Source organism: Pan troglodytes, chromosome 5, assembly GCF_028858775.2.
Source record: "Pan troglodytes isolate AG18354 chromosome 5, NHGRI_mPanTro3-v2.0_pri, whole genome shotgun sequence".
Classification (NCBI taxonomy): Eukaryota; Metazoa; Chordata; class Mammalia; order Primates; family Hominidae; genus Pan; species Pan troglodytes.
Window position 1 is genome coordinate 64,063,216 of NC_072403.2, and position 9,351 is coordinate 64,072,566.

A 9,351-nucleotide genomic window follows, 5' to 3' on the forward strand; every position below is an offset into this window, starting at 1 on the left:
CCATGTTGCATTCAGTGCATGAGACACTGAGAGCGGTCCCCAGCAGACAGCCACCCATGATTCATTGACAGAAGAGAAAGGGGACACAGGGAAGAAATCTGTTACACCGGCGAGACAGAAGCCGCCCCTTTACAAAGGTGCATGGTGGGAAAGGCAGAGACATCCCAGCTGTACTGCAAAAAGACCACATTTTGAAAGATGGTTTCAAGGCCAGGCATGGTGGCTTATGCCTGTAATTCCAGCACTTTGGGAGGCCGAGGCAGGTGGATCACGAGGTCAGGAGTTCGAGGCCAGCCTGGGCAACATGGTGAAACCCCGTCTCTACTAGAAATACAAAAAATTAGCCGGGCATGGTGGTGCACGCCTGTAATCCCAGCTACTCAGGGGGTTGAGGAAGAATTCCTCGAACCTGGGAGGCGGAGGTTGCAGTGAGCTGAGATCGTCCCACTGCACTCTAGCCTGGGTGAGAGAGAGAGACTCTGTCTCAAGAAAAAGAAAAAAAATCTGTATTTCATATGTCCTACACACACTTATAGCTTTCAAGAACATAAAAAACATTAAAAAAAATTTTGTACCATTATCATTTCCAGACCCTTCACAGCACATATTTTATCGGGGTTTTACAGTAATTCATCCTTTCCACTAGTGCACTTAGCAACCAAGACAGCTCATACCCCCACATACAGACAAACTTTCTATTAAAAGGGTCAAAGTCTTAGTTTCCTCAAGTGTACTATGAATACCCAGGGAAAGACTCCAATACCAAGCATGAGATAAATAATGCCCATATGAGAATTTTCAACTTTTAAAGAAAAGTAAGTCAAACTGTCTCACGGTAGGAAACTAGGGTTCCTGCAACCCCTCTCTTCAATTTCATAATTTACTAGGACAGCTCACAGGGAATCACTTTTAATTCGACGGTCTAAGTGTAATCTAATTGCCAAGTCTGGAAGAACACTAAAAAAAAAAAAAAAAAAAAATCTCTTATGAGTAACTTCCCATATAATGATGAATACTACTTCCATAAATTATCCCAATGGTATTTTCTATTTACATGCTAAAGCTAAGTAGATTTTTCAAAGAGATAATCAATTTAGATTCATGTGTTTAGATCAGAGGTAGAAATTGCAGTCCAAAGATGTAATAGTAAATCAAGAAAGTTCAATAATTTGTCCACAAAAATCAAAGGAGATCATAGTCTTGAGACAATTTTTCAAAAATTTAAAAATTTAATAACTCCCCAAGTTCCTCTTAGGTAAAATGTATACATGCTTTACTAAGAAAAATTACAAGAATTTAAAATAATATTTATAAAGTACTTTGCTGTTTATAAGCTACTACACCCAACATCTTAATCTCTTCAAGAAACGTCCAAGGTAGATGATACACACACAACAGGGTTATGAAGGATCAGAAATTGGAAAACCCATCCAATGTTACTCATCTAGTAGACTGTGGGGCTGGGCCTTAAACCTAGGTCCCCCAATTCCAAATCCCAAGCTCTTTCCAACAGATTGTGCCCCCCCTTTTTTTTAAGACAGAGTTTTGCTCTCGTCGCCCAGGCTGGAGTGCAATGGCACGATCTAGGCTCACTGCAACCTCCGCCTCCCAGGTTCAAGCGATTCTCCTGCCTCAGCCTCCCGAGTAACTGGGACTACAGGTGCCCGCCACCCACATCCGGTTAATTTTTGTATCTTTAGTAGAGACAGGGTTTCATCACGTTGGCCAGGCTGATCTCAAACTCCTGATCTCAGGTGACCCACCCACCTCAGGCTCCCAAAGTGCTGGGATTACAGGCGTGAGCCACCGTGCCCAGCCCAGATTGTGCCATTTTAAAACATTCCAAAGCAGCAAGATTTCATTTTTTAACAAGACAGTATTACAGGTCTAAATTCAATTTAATATTCTCAAAATATTACTGAGAACCTATTTTACAAAGCAAAGTACCAGGGGCTATAAAACTTACATACCCACAAATATATACATCTACTATGTACCCACAAAAATTGAAAATAAAAAAATTAAAAATAAAAAGCTTCACTTTGGGAGGTTGAGGCAGGCGGATCACTTGACTTCAAGAGTTTGAGATCAGCCTGGCCAACATGGTGAAACCCTGTCTCTACTAAAAATACAAAAGTTAGTCAGGTGGTGGTGGCACGTGCCTATAATCCCAGCTACTGGAGAGGCTGAGGCAGGAAAATTGCTTGAACCAGGAGGCAGAGGTTGCAGTGAGCCTAGATTACACTATTGCCCTCCAGCCTGGGCAACTCAAAAAAATAAATAAGTAAATAACAACAAAAAGCCGACATAGCCAAATAAGACAATCCTTGTTCAAAACATGTTGTATTATATGCTTAAAATGGTAAATACAAGGTACCTATACTGTGATAGTACATTCACTAAATTGTTTAAAACATTTGTAAATGCCTCAGATAGCATGTCTTTGTCTATCGTTTGAGGATATTAAAATTGTTTTTTGATGTGATGATATTGTGGCATAATATGAAATATATTTGACCAGGTGTGGTGGCTCACTCCTGTAATCCCAGCACTTTGGGAGGCTGAGGGGGGCGGATCATGAGGGCAGGAGATCGAGACCATCCTGGCTAACAGGGTGAAACCCTGTCTCTACTAAAAATACAAAAAAAAAAAAAAATTAGCCAGGCATGGTGCCCAGTGCCTATAGTCCCAGCTACTCAGGAGGCTGAGACAGGAGAATGGCGTGCACCCAGGAGGCGGAGCTTGCAGTGAGTCGAGATCACACCACTGCACTCCAGTCTGGGCGACAGAGCGAGACTCTGTCTCAAAAAACATATATATATATATTTGGTCTTTGTTTCAGGTTCCTGCCACACAGCTTCTGAAACCCTTGGAATTTCCTGAGTGATAGGAGCTGTCTTTTGTTATTCATTAGAAGCCCCTTTGGATCCCACCTAAATTTATGCTATTGAAGTGACTTAGTGTGGGATCCCTAGGCCTCAGGATGGGACTGCTGCTCACTAAAAAAACTGACGGGTTAGATAATTGGAACTTTCATCCCCACCCACCAATCTCTGGGGAAGCTGGAAATTAAGATCTATAGAAATTTTTTTTTTTTTTTTTTTTGAGACAGGCTCTTGCTTTTTTACTCAGGCTGTGATGCAGTGGCATGATCATAGCTCACTGCAGCCTCAACCTCTGGGCTCAAGTGACCCTCTCACCTCAGCCTCCCAAGTAGTTGGGACTACAGGTGTGCGCCGCCATGCCCAGTTAATTTTTATAAGATTTTTTGAACGGGATCTCACTGTGTTAGCCCAGGTTTGTCTCAAACTCCTGGGCTCAAGTGATCCTCCTACCTTGGTCCCCCAAAGTGCTGGGATTATAGGTGTGAGCCACTGCACCCAGCCTAGACACTCCTGAACCACTAGATGTGATTAGCTTCAGGGTAGTTGAACACAGGGGGATGCTGGGGAGTTGGTGCACCCAGAGAGGGCACAGAAGCTCTGCACCTCTCCCACCGCATACCTTGCCCAATGCATTACTTCATCTGGCTGTTCATCTGTATCATTTATAATATTCTTTATAATAAACTGTTAAACATAAGTAAAGTGTTTCCCTGTGAGCCATCCTAGCTAATTATCAAAGCAAAAAGAGTGGTCATGGGAACCCTGATTTATAGCCAGTAGATTAGAAGCACTGGTCACAACCTGTGAATTGAGATTAGTGTCTGAGTGAAGGCAGTCTTGTGGTAGTCTCCAGGCAGACGGTGTCAGAATTAAAGTGAGTTACCGGATACCCAGTTGGAGAACTGGTTGATGTGTGGGGGAAAACTCCTACATATCTGGTGTCAGAAATAAAGTACTGGTTCACACCTGTAATCCTAGCACTTTGGGAGGCCAAGACAGGTGGATCACTTGAGCCCAGGAATTCAAGACTGGCCTGGACAACATGGTGAGTTTTTTTTTTTTTTTTGAGACAAGAGTCTCACTCTGTCGCCCAGGCTGGAGTGCAGTGGCAAGATCTCGGCTCACTGCAAGCTCTGCCTCTGGGGTTCACGCCATTTTCCCGCCTCAGCCTCCCAAGTAGCTGGAACTACAGGCGCCTGCCACCACGCCGAGCTAATTTTTTGTATTTTTAGTAGAGACGGGGTTTCACCATGTTAGCCAGGATGGTCTCAATCTCCTGACTTCGTGATCCGCCCCTCCCAAAGTGCTGGGATTACAGGCATGAGCCACCTCGCCCAGCCAACATGGTGAAATCTATCTCAACTAAAAATACAAAAAATTAGTGGGGTGTGGTAGCACCAACCTACAGTCCCAACTATTTGGGAGGCTGAGGTGAGAGGATTACCCGAGCCCGGGAAGTGGAGTCTGTAGTGAGGCAAGGTCATGCCACTGCGCACCTGTCTAAGCAACATCAGTGAGACCCTGTCTCAAATTTAAAAAAAAAAAAAAAAAAAAAAGGAGGGGAAAGTACTGAGAGGAGTGTGAGAGGATAGGAAACAACTTGGTTTTTCCTATCTCTTACACGTATCTTGGCTAAGCTTTTTTTAAAACAATCCTTATCGTTTTAAGGTATATACAAAAATATTTATGAGTAAAATGATGTCCAAGATTTGCTTCGAAATCATCTGAAAGGGGAAACAGAAGTAACGCTAGCCATGAACTGTTACAGTAGTTAAATCTGATTGATGGGTACATGGTAGTTCATGACTATACTTCCGTGTTTGAAATTTCACATAATAATGAAGGGTTTTGCTGGGTGCAGTGGCTCACACCTGTAATCCCAGCATTTTGGGAGGCCAAGGCGAGTGGATCACGAGGTCAGGAGATCGAGACCATCCTGGCTAACATGGTGAAACCCCATCTCTGCTAAAAATACAAAAACAAAATTAGCCAGGCGTGTTGGCAGGCACCTGTAGTCCCAGCTACTCCAGAGGCTGAGGCGGGAGAATGGCGTGAACCCGGCAGGCGGAGCTTGCAGTGAGCCAAGATCACACCACTGCACTCCAGCCAGGGCGACAGAGCGAGACGCCATCTCAAAAAAATAACGATAATAACAATAATAATAATGATGGGTTTTGGCCTGGCACAGTTGTTCACACCTGTAATCCCAGCACTTTGGGAGGCCGAGGCAGGCGGATCACCTGAGGTCACAAGTTCGAGACCAGCCTGGCCAACATGGCGAAACCCCGTCTCCACTAAAAATACAAAAAATTTAGCCAGGCATGGTGGTGGTCACCTGTAATCCCAGCTACTCAGGAGGCTGAGGCAAGAGAATCACTTGAACCCAAGAGGCGGAGGTCACAGTGAGCTGAGATCGCGCCATTGCACTCCAGCCTGGGCGACAGAGCAGGCCTCCGTCTCAAATAAAACAAATAATGAAGGGTTTTTTCAAAAAATAGTACATGTAGATGGCTTTCTTTTCGCCACAAAAAAGTTTTCTTCCAAAGACTGAAAATATTTTTTGTCAGGCACACTGCCAAATACTGGATATTGCTGCTGTACAACATTTTATTTTTTATTTTAGTTATTTTGTTTTATACTTTATATTTTATTTTATCTTATTTTATTTTAAGATGGAGTTTTGCTCTTGTGGCCCATTTTATTTTATTTTATTTTATTTATTTTGAGATGGAGTTTTGCTCTTGTCGCCCAGGCTGGAGTGCAATGGTGCGATCTCAGCTCACCACAACCTCTGCCTCCCAGGTTCAAGCGATTCTCCTGCCTCAGCCTCCCTAGTAGCTGGGATTACAGGTGCCCACCATCACACCCGGATAGTTTTTCTATTTTCAGTCAAGACGGGGTTTCACCATGTTGGCCAGGCTGGTCTCGAACTCTTGACCTTAGGTGATTCACCCACCTCAGCCTCCCAAAATGCTGGGATTACAGGCATGAGCCACTACAACTGGCCCATTGTTGGTTTTAAAATGATAAATTGGGCTGGGTGCGGTGGCTCACACCTGTAATCCCAGCACTTTAGGAGGCAGGCAGATCACAAGATCAAGAGATCAAGACCATCCTGGCCAACATGGTGAAACCCCATCTCTACTAAAAATACAAAAATTAGCTGGGCGTGGTGGCGTACACCTGTCGTCCCAGCTACTTGGAGGGCTGAGGCAGGAAAATTGCTTGAACCGGGGAGGTAGAAGTTGCAGTGAGCTAAGATCGCACCCCTGCACTCCAGCCCAGCAATAAAGCGAGACTCCATCTCAAAAAAAAAAAAACCAAAAAACAAAAAGCAGGGCACAGTGGTTCACGTCTGTAATCCCAGCACTTTGGGAGGCCAAGGTAGGCGGATCACAAGGTCAGGAGTTCAAAACCAGCCTGGCCAACACAGTGAAAACCCATCTCTACTAAAAATACAAAAAATTAGCCGGGCGTGGTGGCATGTGCCCGCAGTCCCAGCTATTCGGGAGGCAGAGGCAGGAGAATCGCTTGAACTGGGGAGGTGGAGGCTGCAGTGAGCCGAGATCATGCCATTGCACTCCAGCCTGGGCAACAGGGCGAGACTCCATCTCAAAAAAAAAAAAAAACCCAACAGTGACAAGTAGCATAACAACATTCTTTTTTTTCTTTGTTCTCTGAGATGGAATTTCACTCTTGTCCCCCAGGCTGGAGTGCAATGGGGGGATATCAGCTCACTGCAACCTCTGCCTCCCGACTTCAACCGAAGCTACTGCCTCAGCCGCACGACTAGCTGGGATTACAGGCCCCTGCACCATGCCCAGCTAATTATTGTATTTTTAGTTGAGATGGGGTTTCACCATGTTGGCCAGGCTGGTCTCAAACTTCTGACCTCAGGTGATCTGCCTGCCTTGGCCTCCCTAAGTGCTGGGATTACAGGCGTGAGCCACGGCGCCTAGCCAACATTCTTTTCTCTTTTTTAATATACTTGCATGAGGTATACATAGTACTTAAACCAATAAAACGACAAATATCTGAACTTCTTACCCAGTGTTTTGCGACTTCTTTCCACAGCTGTTCTTCGAGTTTGTTCAAACATTGCTTCCAAGTCAAATGTGCGAGCTTTTTTACCTAAAACATGAACAAATGGGAGACTGTGATTGTCTTGCAGTAAGTTGGCCAAACTTTAGGTGATCAATACTGATCAATAAACACTTACTTTGTCTAGTTTATAGCATGGCTCCAATATAACCATAAAATATCACAGAAGGAGTCTGAGTCACAGAAAACTTCTGATGACAATCCCTTCACTAAGTACTATTAACCAGGCAACTTTCCCATCCTCCTCTAGATCCCTACCCTACGAAACAACAACACTAATGTGGGAGGCAGAATGGAGAATGTCCCAAAAGTTACCCTTTGCAAATGTAATTAAGGTTATGGACTTTTAAATAGGGAAACTATCCTAGTTGGCCCTTAAAGGCAAAGATGCACAACAGCTATGGCAGAAGAAGTCAGAGAGATCCAATGTTTGAGAAGAATTTGAGGCATTACAGTTGGCTTGAAGACGAAAGGGGCAACATGAGAAGTAATGCAGGTACTTTAAGGAGCTAAGAGGGAAACAGAAATCTCAGCCCTATAACAAGGAACTGTATGAGCATGGAAACATTCTCCTCCTCCCCCAGTAACTTTATCAAAACTCTTAAAATTTTCCCCTCTTTGGCACAAACATATGGACACCTTTCTCACTCCAGAGTAAAGGAATGATGTACTAAAATGAAGGATTTATACCGGGTGGGGTGGCTCATGCCTGTAATCACTTTGAGAGGCTCAGGTGGGCGGATTGCTTGAGCTCAGGAGATCGATCAGCCTGGGCAACATGGTGAAACCTCGTCTCTACCAAAAGTATAAAAAATTAGCCAGGTGTGGTGGCACATATCTGTGGTCCCAGCTACTCAGGAGACTAAGGTGGGAGGATGGCTTAAGTCTGGGAGGAGGAGGCTGCAGTGAGCCAAGATCGCACTAGTACACTCCAGCCTGGGTGACAGAGCGAGACTCCATCTCAAAAAATAAAAAAATAGAAAAGGCTGGGCGCGGTGGCTCACGCCTGTAATCCCAGCACTTTCGGAGGCCGAGACGGGCGGATCACGAGGTCAGGAGATCGAGATCATCCTGGCTAACACGGTGAAACCCCGTCTCTACTAAAAATACAAAAAAAATTAGCCAGGCGAGGTGGCGGGCGCCTGTAGTCCCAGCTACTAGGGAGGCTGAGGCAGGAAAATGGCGTGAATCCGGGAGGCAGAGCTCGCAGTGAGCCGAGATCTTGCCACTGCACTCCAGCCTGGGCGACTGAGCGAGACTCCGTCTCCAAGAAAAAAAGAATGAATAGAAAAACTACAGAACTAGTATGTGTGAACACAACCCAAGGCCAATATGTGTAAGTCTACTGTTTAATTACTATCATAGAATTAATACACGCTGGTCAAAAGAGAACAAGAAGACCTTGAGAAAAGGTTCAGGGAAGTTAGAATCCCAATGTTTGGATGAACAGCATTTATAATTTTAAAATGCAAAATAAAGAGAAATCATTTCTCATGTATCAGTCTACTAAAGTTTTGTTTTCATTTTTTAAATAATTTTCTTTTTAAATAATAATACCTACTCTGTGTTGGTACGGATATGGTCAAAATGGCATTCTTAAATTCTGTTAACTTTGGTATAACCTGAAACAAGTTTTTTGATGGGTATTACGGCAGTAAGCATCAAGAAGCTTTAAAAGGCACATACCCAATTTTTCAGCTTTTTAAGTATTTATACTTCTGAATAAACTAGGCTCTCTTTTAGAAATCTACCCTACAGAATTACATATTTTTAAAAATCCTCGTACAAATGCTGTTATTTACAAAAATGTTCATTTTAGCATTATTGGTGACTTAAAATTAGAAAAATCCTTTCTCTTCCTCTCTCTCCAGGACTCTCATAACTGTCACCTGAGTTGGTTCCAACGGATATGCAGAATAGAAGACAAATGGGAGAAGAATATTGACAAACTGCAAGGTATGCACCCGAGCTACAGTAATTCCGAGTTGACAGCTCGATCTCCCCTCCCATTCTGCAGCTCTTCAAACCTCTGCAAAAGGAAGAGGGTCTCTGCCTGGGGCAGTCACTCACCGAACCCCGTGAAGCCCATGGTGACCGCAAGCTGCGGGTCCGGTCCCGATGCGTCTGAGCCTGTCACTGGAGCAAGAGGAAAAGAGAGGCGGCCTAGTTAGTGCGGCACCCCAGCTCCCCCGACACGGCCCACCCCGCCCGGACTCGCTTCATGAAACCCACCATCGCTGGGCCCAGAGCGCTCCATGGCTGGCCGCACACAGTACAACCAGCCACAGCGACAGCCCAAACAACTGCAGGGGAACTTGCCAATAACTCGCGGCAAATGCTGGAGGAAGTACCGCCTCCAAGCTAC

General features: G+C 44.6%; 1 pseudogene; it reads right to left on the reverse strand.

The window, feature by feature from the left end:
* LOC735678 (beta-glucuronidase-like) overlaps positions 1-9,338 on the reverse strand; it is a 469,528-nt pseudogene extending 460,190 nt beyond the window's left edge.
* Between the last annotated feature and the right edge of the window lie 13 nt (positions 9,339-9,351).